The sequence below is a fragment of the Oncorhynchus gorbuscha genome, unplaced genomic scaffold (genome assembly GCF_021184085.1).
Source record: "Oncorhynchus gorbuscha isolate QuinsamMale2020 ecotype Even-year unplaced genomic scaffold, OgorEven_v1.0 Un_scaffold_1188, whole genome shotgun sequence".
NCBI lineage: Eukaryota > Metazoa > Chordata > Actinopteri > Salmoniformes > Salmonidae > Oncorhynchus > Oncorhynchus gorbuscha.
In genome coordinates this window covers 1-12,155 of record NW_025746044.1, presented here as the reverse complement: position 1 = coordinate 12,155, position 12,155 = coordinate 1, and positions in this window count along the sequence as shown.

Sequence of the window (12,155 nt, the reverse complement as noted above, 5' to 3'; positions counted from 1 at the left end):
AGTGGTAATAGTTTAGTGGTTTTAGTTTAGTAGTTTTAGTTTAGTGGTATTAGTTTAGTGGTATTAGTTTAGTGGTTTTAGTTTAGTGGTTTTAGTTTAGTGGTATTAGTTTAGTGGTTTTAGTTTAGTGGTATTAGTTTAGTGGTTTTAGTTTAGTGGTATTAGTTTAGTGGTAATAGTTTAGTGGTTTTAGTTTAGTAGTTTTAGTTTTGTGGTATTAGTTTAGTGGTTTTAGTTTAGTGGTATTAGTTTAGTGGTATTAGTTTAGTGGTATTACTTTAGTGGTTTTAGTTTAGTAGTTTTATTTTAGTGGTATTAGTTTAGTGGTTTTAGTTTAGTGGTATCACATAGTGGTATTAGTTTAGTGGTATTAGTTTAGTGGTATTAGTTTAGTGGTAATAGTTTAGTGGTATTAGTTTAGTGGTAATAGTTTAGTGGTATTAGTTTAGTGGTATCACATAGTGGTATTAGTTTAGTGGTATCACATAGTGGCATTTGTTTAGTGGTGTTAGTTTAGTGGTATTAGATTAGTGGTAATAGTTTAGTGGTATCTGTTTAGTGGTATTAGTTTAGTGGTATCTGTGTAGTGGTATTAGTTTAGTGGTAATAGTTTAGTGGTAATAGTTTAGTGGTATTAGTTTAGTGGTAATAGTTTAGTGGTATCTGTTTAGTGGTATTAGTTTAGTGGTAATAGTTTAGTGGTATTAGTTTAGTGGTAATAGTTTAGTGGTGTTAGTTTAGTGGTAATAGTTTAGTGGTATCTGTTTAGTGGTATTAGTTTAGTGGTATTAGTTTAGTGGTATTAGTTTAGTGGTAATAGTTTAGTGGTGTTAGTTTAGTGGTAATAGTTTAGTGGTATCTGTTTAGTGGTATTAGTTTAGTGGTAATAGTTTAGTGGTATTAGTTTAGTGGTAATAGTTTAGTGGTAATAGTTTAGTGGTATTAGTTTAGTGGTATCACATAGTGGTATTAAGTCGCTCTGGATAAGAGCGTTTGCTAAATGACTTAAATGTAAATGTAAATGGTATTAGTTTTGTGGTATTAGTTTAGTGGTATCACATAGTGGTATTAGTTTAGTGGTATTAGTTTAGTGGTATTAGTTTAGTGGTATTAGTTTAGTGGTATTAGTTTAGTGGTATCTGTTTAGTGGTATCTGTTTAGTGGTATTAGTTTAGTGGTATCTGTTTAGTGGTAATAGTTTAGTGGTATCTGTTTAGTGGTATTAGTTTAGTGGTATCTGGTTAGTGGTATTAGTTTAGTGGTATTAGTTTAGTGGTGTTAGTTTAGTGGTAATAGTTTAGTGGTATTAGTTTAGTGGTATTAGTTTAGTGGTATCTGGTTAGTGGTATTAGTTTAGTGGTATTAGTTTAGTGGTATTAGTTTAGTGGTAATAGTTTAGTGGTATTAGTTTAGTGGTAATAGTTTAGTGGTATTAGTTTAGTGGTAATAGTTTAGTGGTATTAGTTTATTGGTATCTGGTTAGTGGTATTAGTTTAGTGGTATTAGTTTAGTGGTATTAGTTTAGTGGTGTTAGTTTAGTGGTATTAGTTTAGTAGTTTTAGTTTAGTGGTATTAGTTTAGTGGTTTTAGTTTAGTGGTATCACATAGTGGTATTAGTTTAGTGGTATTAGTTTAGTGGTGTTAGTTTAGTGGTATTAGTTTAGTGGTATCACATAGTGGTATTAGTTTAGTGGTATCACAAAGTGGCATTAGTTTAGTGGTATTAGTTTAGTGGTATCACATAGTGGTATTAGTTTAGTGGTATTAGTTTAGTGGTATTAGTTTAGTGGTAATAGTTTAGTGGTGTTAGTTTAGTGGTAATAGTTTAGTGGTATTAGTTTAGTGGTATCACATAGTGGTATTAAGTCGCTCTGGATAAGAGCGTTTGCTAAACGACTTAAATGTAAATGTAAATGTAAATGGTATTAGTTTTGTGGTATTAGTTTAGTGGTATCACATAGTGGTATTAGTTTAGTGGTATTAGTTTAGTGGTATTAGTTTAGTGGTGTTAGTTTAGTGGTATTAGTTTAGTGGTGTTAGTTTAGTGGTTTTAGTTTAGTGGTATTAGATTAGTGGTTTTAGTTTAGTGGTATTAGTTTAGTGGTATTAGTTTAGTGGTGTTAGTTTAGTGGTATTAGTTTAGTGGTATTAGTTTAGTGGTATTAGTTTAGTGGTATCACAAAGTGGCATTAGTTTAGTGGTTAGTTTAGTGGTATCACATAGTGGTATTAGTTTAGTGGTATTAGTTTAGTGGTGTTAGTTTAGTGGTATCACATAGTGGTATTAGTTTAGTGGTATCACAAAGTGGCATTAGTTTAGTGGTATTAGTTTAGTGGTATCACATAGTGGTATTAGTTTAGTGGTATTAGTTTAGTGGTATCTGTTTAGTGGTATTAGTTTAGTGGTATTAGTTTAGTGGTAATAGTTTAGTGGTATCTGTTTAGTGGTATTAGTTTAGTGAGATTAGTTTAGTGGTAATAGTTTAGTGGTATCTGTTTAGTGGTATTAGTTTAGTGGTATTAGTTTAGTGGTAATAGTTTAGTGGTAATAGTTTAGTGGTATTAGTTTAGTGGTAATAGTTTAGTGGTATCTGTTTAGTGGTATTAGTTTAGTGGTATTAGTTTAGTGCTAATAGTTTAGTGGTATTAGTTTAGTGGTATTAGTTTAGTGGTAATAGTTTAGTGGTGTTAGTTTAGTGGTAATAGTTTAGTGGTATTAGTTTAGTGGTATCACATAGTGGTATTAGTTTAGTGGTTTTAGTTTTGTGGTATTAGTTTAGTGGTATCACATAGTGGTATTAGTTTAGTGGTATTAGTTTAGTGGTGTTAGTTTAGTGGTATTAGTTTAGTGGTTTTAGTTTAGTGGTATCACATAGTGGCATTAGTTTAGTGGTATTAGTTTAGTGGTATTAGTTTAGTGGTATCACATAGTGGTATTAGTTTAGTGGTATTAGTTTAGTGGTATTAGTTTAGTGGTATTAGTTTAGTGAGATTAGTTTAGTGGTAATAGTTTAGTTGTATCTGTTTAGTGATATTCGTTTAGTGGTATTAGTTTAGTGGTATTAGTTTAGTGGTAATAGTTTAGCGGTATCTGTTTAGTGGTATCTGTTTAGTGGTATTAGTTTAGTGGTGTTAGTTTAGTGGTATTAGTTTAGTGGTTTTAGTTTAGTGGTATCACATAGTGGTATTAGTTTAGTGGTATCACATAGTGGCATTAGTTTAGTGGTATTAGTTTAGTGGTATTAGTTTAGTGGTATCACATAGTGGTATTAGTTTAGTGGTAATAGTTTAGTGAGATTAGTTTAGTGGTAATAGTTTAGTGGTATCTGTTTAGTGGTATCTGTTTAGTGGTATTAGTTTAGTGGTATCTGTTTAGTGGTATTAGTTTAGTGGTATTAGTTTAGTGGTAATAGTTTAGTGGTAATAGTTTAGTGGTATTAGTTTAGTGGTAATAGTTTAGTGGTATCTGTTTAGTGGTATTAGTTTAGTGGTATCTGTTTAGTGGTATTAGTTTAGTGATATTAGTTTAGTGGTATTAGTTTAGTGGTATTAGTTTAGTGGTGTTATTTTAGTGGTATTAGTTTAGTGGTTTTAGTTTAGTGGTATCACATAGTGGTATTAGTTTAGTGGTATCACATAGTGGCATTAGTTTAGTGGTATTAGTTTAGTGGTATCTGTTTAGTGGTATTAGTTTAGTGGTATTAGTTTAGTGGTATTAGTTTAGTGAGATTAGTTTAGTGGTAATAGTTTAGTGGTATCTGTTTAGTGATATTAGTTTAGTGGTATTAGTTTAGTGGTATTAGTTTAGTGGTAATAGTTTAGCGGTATCTGTTTAGTGGTATCTGTTTAGTGGTATTAGTTTAGTGGTATCACATAGTGATATTAGTTTAGTGGTATTAGTTTAGTGAGATTAGTTTAGTGGTAATAGTTTAGTGGTATTAGTTTAGTGATATTAGTTTAGTGGTATTAGTTTAGTGGTATTAGTTTAGTGGTAATAGTTTAGCGGTATCTGTTTAGTGGTATCTGTTTAGTGGTATTAGTTTAGTGGTATTAGTTTAGTGGTATTAGTTTAGTGGTATCACATAGTGGTATTAGTTTAGTGGTATTAGTTTAGTGGTATTAGTTTAGTGGTATTAGTTTAGTGGTATCACATAGTGGCATTAGAATAGAGCTATTAGTTTAATGGTATTAGTTTAGTGGTATTCGTTTAATGGTAGTAGTTTAGTGGTATTAGTTTAGTGGTAGTAGTTTAGTGGTATTAGTTTAGTGGTATTAGTTTAGTGGTATCACATAGTGGTATTAGTTTAGTGGTATCACATAGTGGCATTAGATTAGAGCTATTAGTTTAATGGTATTAGTTTAGTGGTATTTGTTTAATGGTAGTAGTTTAGTGGTATTAGTTTAGTGGTAGTAGTTTAGTGGTATCACATAGTGGCATTAGATTAGAGCTATTAGTTTAATGGTATTAGTTTAGTGGTAATAGTTTAGCGGTATCTGTTTAGTGGTATTAGTTTAGTGGTATCTGTTTAGTGGTATTAGTTTAGTGGTATTAGTTTAGTGGTATTAGTTTAGTGGTATTAGTTTAGTGGTATTAGTTTAGTGGTATTAGTTTAGTGGTATTAGTTTAGTGGTATTAGTTTAGTGGTATTAGTTTAGTGGTATCACATAGTGGTATTAGTTTAGTGGTATTAGTTTAGTGGTATCACATAGTGGTATTAGTTTAGTGGTATCACATAGTGGCATTAGATTAGAGCTATTAGTTTAAGTTATTAGTTTAGTGGTATTCGTTTAATGGTATTAGTTTAGTGGTATTAGTTTAGTGGTATTAGTTTAGTGGTATTAGTTTAGTGGTATCACATAGTGGTACTAGTTTAGTGGTATCACATAGTGGCATTAGATTAGAGCTATTAGTTTAATGGTATTAGTTTAGTGGTATTCGTTTAATGGTAGTAGTTTAGTGGTAGTAGTTTAGTGGTATTAGTTTAGTGGTAGTAGTTTAGTGGTATTAGTTTAGTGGTATTAGTTTAGTGGTATTAGTTTAGTGGTATCACATAGTGGTATTAGTTTAGTGGTATCACATAGTGGCATTAGATTAGAGCTATTAGTTTAATGGTATTAGTTTAGTGTTATTCGTTTAATGGTAGTAGTTTAGTGGTGTCACATAGTTGTATTAGTTTGAAACACATAGTACAATGTACAGTTGTGTAAATCAATTTGCTGTAGATTTGAAACCATAAGAAGGTTGATGACACTGGATTATAACTACTAGACATACTTACAGTTGAAGTCGGAAGTTTACATACACCTTAGCCAAATACATTTAAACTCCGTTTTCACAATTCCTGACATTTAATCCAAGTAAAAATTCCTGTTTTAGGCCAGTTAGGATCACCACTTTATTTTAAGTATGTGAAATGTCAGAATAACAGCAGAGATAATTATTTATTTCAGATGTTATTTCTTTCATCACATTCCCAGTGGGTCAGAAGTTTACATACACTCAATTAGTATTTGGTAGCATTGCCTTTAAATTGTTTAACTTGGGTCAAACAATTCAGACAGCTTTCTACAAGCTTCCCACAATAAGTTGGGTAAATGTTGGCCCATTCCTCCTGACAGAGCTGGTGTAACTGAGTCAGGTTTGTAGGCCTCCTTTGCTGACACATGCTTTTTCAGTTCTGCTCACACATTTTCTATAGGATTGAGGTCAGGGCTTTGTGATGGCCACTCCAATACTTTGACTTTGTTGTCCTTAAGCCATTTTGCCACAACTTTGGAAGTATGCTTGGGGTCATTGTCCATTTGGAAGAAACATTTGCGACCAAGCTTCAACTTCCTGACTGATGTCTTGAGATTCAATATATCCACATCATTTCCCTGCCTCATGATGCCATCTATTTTGTGAAGTGCATCAGTCCCTCCTGCAGCAGAGCACCCCCACAACATGATGCTACCACCCCCGTGCTTCACAGTTGGGATGGTGTTCTTCAGCTTGCAAGCTTACCCCTTTTTCCTCCAAACAGTTCTGTTTTTGTTTCATCAAACCAGAGGACATTTCTCCAAAATGTACCATCTTTGTCCCCATGTGCAGTTTGCAAACCGTAGTCAGGCTTTTTTTCTCCCGGTTTTGGAGCAGTGGCTTCTTCCTGGCCGAGCGGCCTTTCAGGTTATGTAGATATAGGACTTGTTTTGTTGTGGATATAGATACTTTTGTACCCGTTTACCCAGCATCTTCACACGGTCCTTTGCTGTTGTTATGGGATTGATTTGCACTTTTCGCACCAGAGTACGTTCATCTCTAGGAGACAGAATGCATCTCCTTCCTGAGCGGTATGACGCCTGCGTGGTCCCATGGTGTTTATACTTGCGTACTATTGTTTGTACAGATGAACTGAGTGAATTATAAGTGAAATAATCTGTCTGTAAACAATTGTTGGAAAAATTACTTGTGTCATGCCTTTGTAGTGGTTGAAAAACTCGTTTTAATGACTCCAACCTAAGTGTGTGTAAACTTCTGACTTCAACTGTATATATTATTCTGTCAGGGTTCACTTTGGTCTGCACTGACTTCCAGTGTCCTGTTTCCTGACTTATTTTGCCATGTGAAGATGAGAGAGTTTTGTTTCAAAACAGTCATGTGGAAGGAACCATTATTTCCCAACCCTGCTAAATGCACCCTCATGTCCCCCCCAGAACCCCAGAACCATGAAGCCTGGTCAGTAAAATCCCTAAACCCCATCCAGGGGCTCAGGGAAACCATAACCATACCGCAGGGGGGCAGTGGGTTCAAACAACCACTCTCACAAACCCACCATTATCTGCAATTGACTGAGGACATTTACTTTTCAAATATGTGAGCACTTAATCATCAGAGAGGTAGTGGGAGGGGGAGGAGAGAGAGTGGGAGAGAGAGACAGAGAGTGGGAGAGAGAGACAGAGAGCGAGAGAGAGAGACAGAGAGAGTGAGAGAGAGAAAGAAAGAGAGAGAAAGAGAGAAACACAGAGAGAGAGAGTGAGAGAGAGAGAGCATGATACATTAGAGAGAAAGAGAGAAACACAGAGAGAGAGAGTGAGAGAGAGAGAGCATAATACATTAGAGAGAAAGAGAGCCAGCCCGCCAAGAACCTGGCTTCTCCAGCCTGTTTCCTTCTCTTCACCAGTCGCCCTTGACCTTTACCCAGAGAACAGTCTGGTCTGGGAGGCTGTGCTCATGCCCGCTGTAGACTCTGTAATGGCTGGCTGGGGGGACAAGATTGATTGCTCGCCCAGGGTAATCTGTCCCAGGCACTTTGAAGCAATCCGCTCTTCCTCTCCCTCCTTCCTTCTTCCTCCCCCTTCCCTCCATCATGACAGCTGATGTCACTGAAAGCCCACTCTGCCCAGATTAAAAACATCACATTAATGTAATTGGTTAGCCGCTGACCTTTTGAGTCTCACTGGCAGTAAGATCGCCCGTCATGGATATTGATATGATAGGAGAGGGATGATGAATTAAACATATTGATGTGATAGGAGAGGGATGAGGAATTAAACATATTGATATGATAGGAGAGGGATGAGGAATTAAACATATTGATATGATAGGAGATTTCCTCTAGTGGTGTGGGGGGCTGTGCTTTGGCAAAGTGGGTAGGGTTATATCCTTCCTGTTTGGCCCTGTCCGGGGTGTCCTCGGATGGGGCCACAGTGATCTCCTGACCCCTCCTGTCTCAGCCTCCAGTATTTATGCTGCAGTAGTTTATGTGTCGGGGGCTAGGGTCAGTTTGTTTATCTGGAGTACTTCTCCTGTCCTATTCGGTGTCCTCTTTCTTTCTCTCTCGGAGGACCTGAGCCCTAGGACCATGCCCCAGGACTGCCTGACATGATGACTCCTTGCTGTCCCCAGTCCACCTGGCCATGCTGCTGCTCCAGTTTCAACTGGCCTGGGCCCTAGGACCATGTCCCAGGACTACCTGGACATGAGGACTCCTTGCTGTCCCCAGTCCACCTGGCCATGCTCCTGCTCCAGTTTCAACTGTTCTGCCTTACTATTATTCAACCATGCTGGTCATTTATGAACATTTGAACATCTTGGCCACGTTCTGTTATAATCTCCACCGGCACAGCCAGAAGAGGACTGGTCACCCCACATATGCTCTCTCTAATTCTCTCTTTCTTTCTCTCTCTCGGAGGACCTGAGCCCTAGGACCGTGCCCCAGGACTACCTGACATGATGGCTCCTTGCTGTCCCCAGTCCACCTGACTGTGCTGCTGCTCCAGTTTCAACTGTTCTGCCTTATTATTATTTGACCATGCTGGTCATTTATGAACATTTGAACATCTTGGTCATGTTCTGTTATAATCTCTACCCGGCACAGCCAGAAGAGGACTGGCCACCCCACATAGCCCGGTTCCTCTCTAGGTTTCTTCCTAGGTTTTGGCCTTTCTAGGGAGTTTTTCCTAGCCACCGTGCTTTTACACCTGCATTGTTTGCTGTTTGGGGTTTTAGGCTGGGTTTCTGTACAGCACTTTGAGATATCAGCTGATGTACGAAGGGCTATATAAATACATTTGATTTGATTTGATTTGAGAGGGATGAGGAATGAAACATATTGATATGATAGGAGAGGGATGAGGAATTAAACATATTGATATGATAGAAGAGGGATGATGAATTAAACATATTGATATGATAGGAGAGGGATGATGAATTAAACATATTGATATGATAGGAGAGGGATGAGGAATTAAACATATTGATATGATAGGAAGAGGGATATGATGAATTAAACATATTGATATGATAGGAGAGGGATGAGGAATTAAACATATTGATATGATAGGAGAGGGATGATGAATTAAACATATTGATATGATAGGAAGGGATGGAATTAAACATATTGATATGATAGGAGGGATGAGGAATGAAACATATTGATATGATAGGAGAGGGATGATGAATTAAACATATTGATATGATAGAGAGGATGAGGAATTAAACATATTGATGATGATAGGAGAGGATGATGAATTAAACATATTGATATGATAGGAGAGGGATGAGAATTAAACATATTGATATGATAGGAAAGGGATGATGAATTAAACATATTGATAAGGATAGGAGAGGATGATGAATTAAACATATTGATATGATAGGAGAGGGATGAGGAATTAACATATTGATATGATAGGGAGAGGGATGAGGAATTAAACATATTGATATGATAGGGAGAGGGATGAGGAATTAAACATATTAATATGATAGAGGAGGGATGAGGAATAAAACATATTGGATATATTAGGAAAGGGATGATGAATTAAGCATATTGGATAAGGATAGGAGAGGATGAGGAATTAAACATATTGATATGATAGGAGAGGGATGAGGAATTAAACATATTGATATGATAGGAGAGGGATGATGAATTAAACATATTGATATGATAGGAGAGGGATGAGGAATTAAACATATTGATATGATAGGAGAGGGATGATGAATTAAACATATTGATATGATAGGAGAGGGATGAGGAATGAAACATATTGATATGATAGGAGAGGGATGATGAATTAAACATATTGATATGATAGGAGAGGGATGATGAATTAAACATATTGATATGATAGGAGAGGGATGAGGAATGAAACATATTGATATGATAGGAGAGGGATGATGAATTAAACATATTGATATGATAGGAGAGGGATGAGGAATTAAACATATTGATATGATAGGAGAGGGATGATGAATTAAACATATTGATATGATAGGAGAGGGATGATGAATTAAACATATTGATATGATAGGAGAGGGATGAGGAATGAAACATATTGATATGATAGGAGAGGGATGATGAATTAAACATATTGATATGATAGGAGAGGGATGAGGAATTAAACATATTGATATGATAGGAGAGGGATGAGGAATGAAACATATTGATATGATAGGAGAGGGATGATGAATTAAACATATTGATATGATAGGAGAGGGATGAGGAATTAAACATATTGATATGATAGGAGATAGGAGAGGGATGATGAATTAAACATATTGATATGATAGGAGAGGGATGAGGAATTAAACATATTGATATGATAGGAGAGGGATGAGGAATTAAACATATTGATATGATAGGAGAGGGATGAGGAATTAAACATATTGATATGATAGGAGAGGGATGAGGAATTAAACATATTAATATGATAGGAGAGGGATGAGGAATAAAACATATTGATATATTAGGAAAGGGATGATGAATTAAGCATATTGATATGATAGGAGAGGGATGAGGAATTAAACATATTGATATGATAGGAGAGGGATGAGGAATTAAACATATTGATATGATAGGAGAGGGATGATGAATTAAACATATTGATATGATAGGAGAGGGATGAGGAATTAAACATATTGATATGATAGGAGAGGGATGATGAATTAAACATATTGATATGATAGGAGAGGGATGAGGAATAAAACATATTAATATGATAGGAGAGGGATGATGAATTAAACATATTGATATGATAGGAGAGGGATGATGAATTAAACATATTGATATGATAGGAGAGGGATGAGGAATTAAACATATTGATATGATAGGAGAGGGATGAGGAATTAAACATATTAATATGATAGGAGAGGGATGATGAATTAAACATATTGATATGATAGGAGAGGGATGAGGAATTAAACATATTGATATGATAGGAGAGGGATGATGAATTAAACATATTGATATGATAGGAGAGGGATGAGGAATTAAACATATTGATATGATAGGAGAGGGATGAGGAATTAAACATATTAATATGATAGGAGAGGGATGATGAATTAAACATATTGATATGATAGGAGAGGGATGAGGAATTAAACATATTGATATGATAGGAGAGGGATGATGAATTAAACATATTGATATGATAGGAGAGGGATGAGGAATTAAACATATTGATATGATAGGAGAGGGATGAGGAATAAAGAATATGCTCTTCTCTGATTAACGGTTCGTGTTTGTGTGTGTTTAGGGGAAAAGGGGAGGTATTAGAAGGTTGTGTCACAGCGTTGTTGATTCATTTTCTAGGACACTGTGATTGTAAGACTGATAAAGTGTACATGTCTGTTTATGTATCTCTCTGTTTAACTGGACTTCCTCTCTATAACTTGCTTCCTCTAGTGTCCAAGTGGCATGTGCTGTCGTCTCCAAGAAGCCAAGGTTTGGCTGTAGATCTAATCAAACAAAAGGAAGAAGCCATTCCCAGACCGTACACCCAGTACATGGCCCATGAAGACAGAATGAAAGTGAACGTCGTTCCTTTCAAGACGTGTTGCAGCCCTTCAGATGTAATGAAACATCCCTGGTGTCCTTTGGCTTCTCTCAAGACTCTGACTGTGTTCTCATTGTGTCTTTCTATTGGTCACCACCTCTCCCCTGCTGCAGAGTGAAATCCTGCCCCGTGCAATCAGGGTTTTTGTCTGTTCGGCTGCCAAGACTAAGTGCCCTGGATGTACAGATCTCTATCACATTTAGCAGCAAGGCCCGCAGAGAGCAATCTCTCAGTTTAACTCTCTCTCTGTGTGTGTGTGTGTGTGTGTGTGTGTGTGTGTGTGTGTGTGTGTGTGTGTGTGTGTGTGTGTGTGTGTGTGTGTGTGTGTGTGTGTGTGTGTGTGTGTGTGTGTGTGTGTGTGTGTGTGTGTGTGTGCGTGTGCTGTGCTGTGTGTGTGTGCGCGCGTGAGTGAGTGAGTGCGTACATTCTTGCGAGCTTGTGTCTGTGTTTGTGTTCATTCCTCACGGGACCTACTGAGCCACAGCTTGTTTGCATTTCTCTGTACTCGTCCTCTAGACAAATTGCTTTCGACACGGCCTGAACCCAATCCAAACACCCATCTTCCGTCCCGCCCTGATTGATAAGATGTCTGCTGACTGCTGAGAGTTCTCTAGTTGAGATCTGCTCATCTCAAAATCTTTACAGTCTGTCTTCACTCCTCGTTACCAGGTCTGAAGGACTGTTCTCTGAGGAACTTTGGAAAGGCTGTTACACTGGTAACACTGATACATACAGCAACTCAGCCCAACACACTCAACGATGGACCTTGGCTGGAATATCTACATCAAATAATAATATCCGTCTAACCATTAATGACTGAACTATGCGCTCGCTGTTACAGCT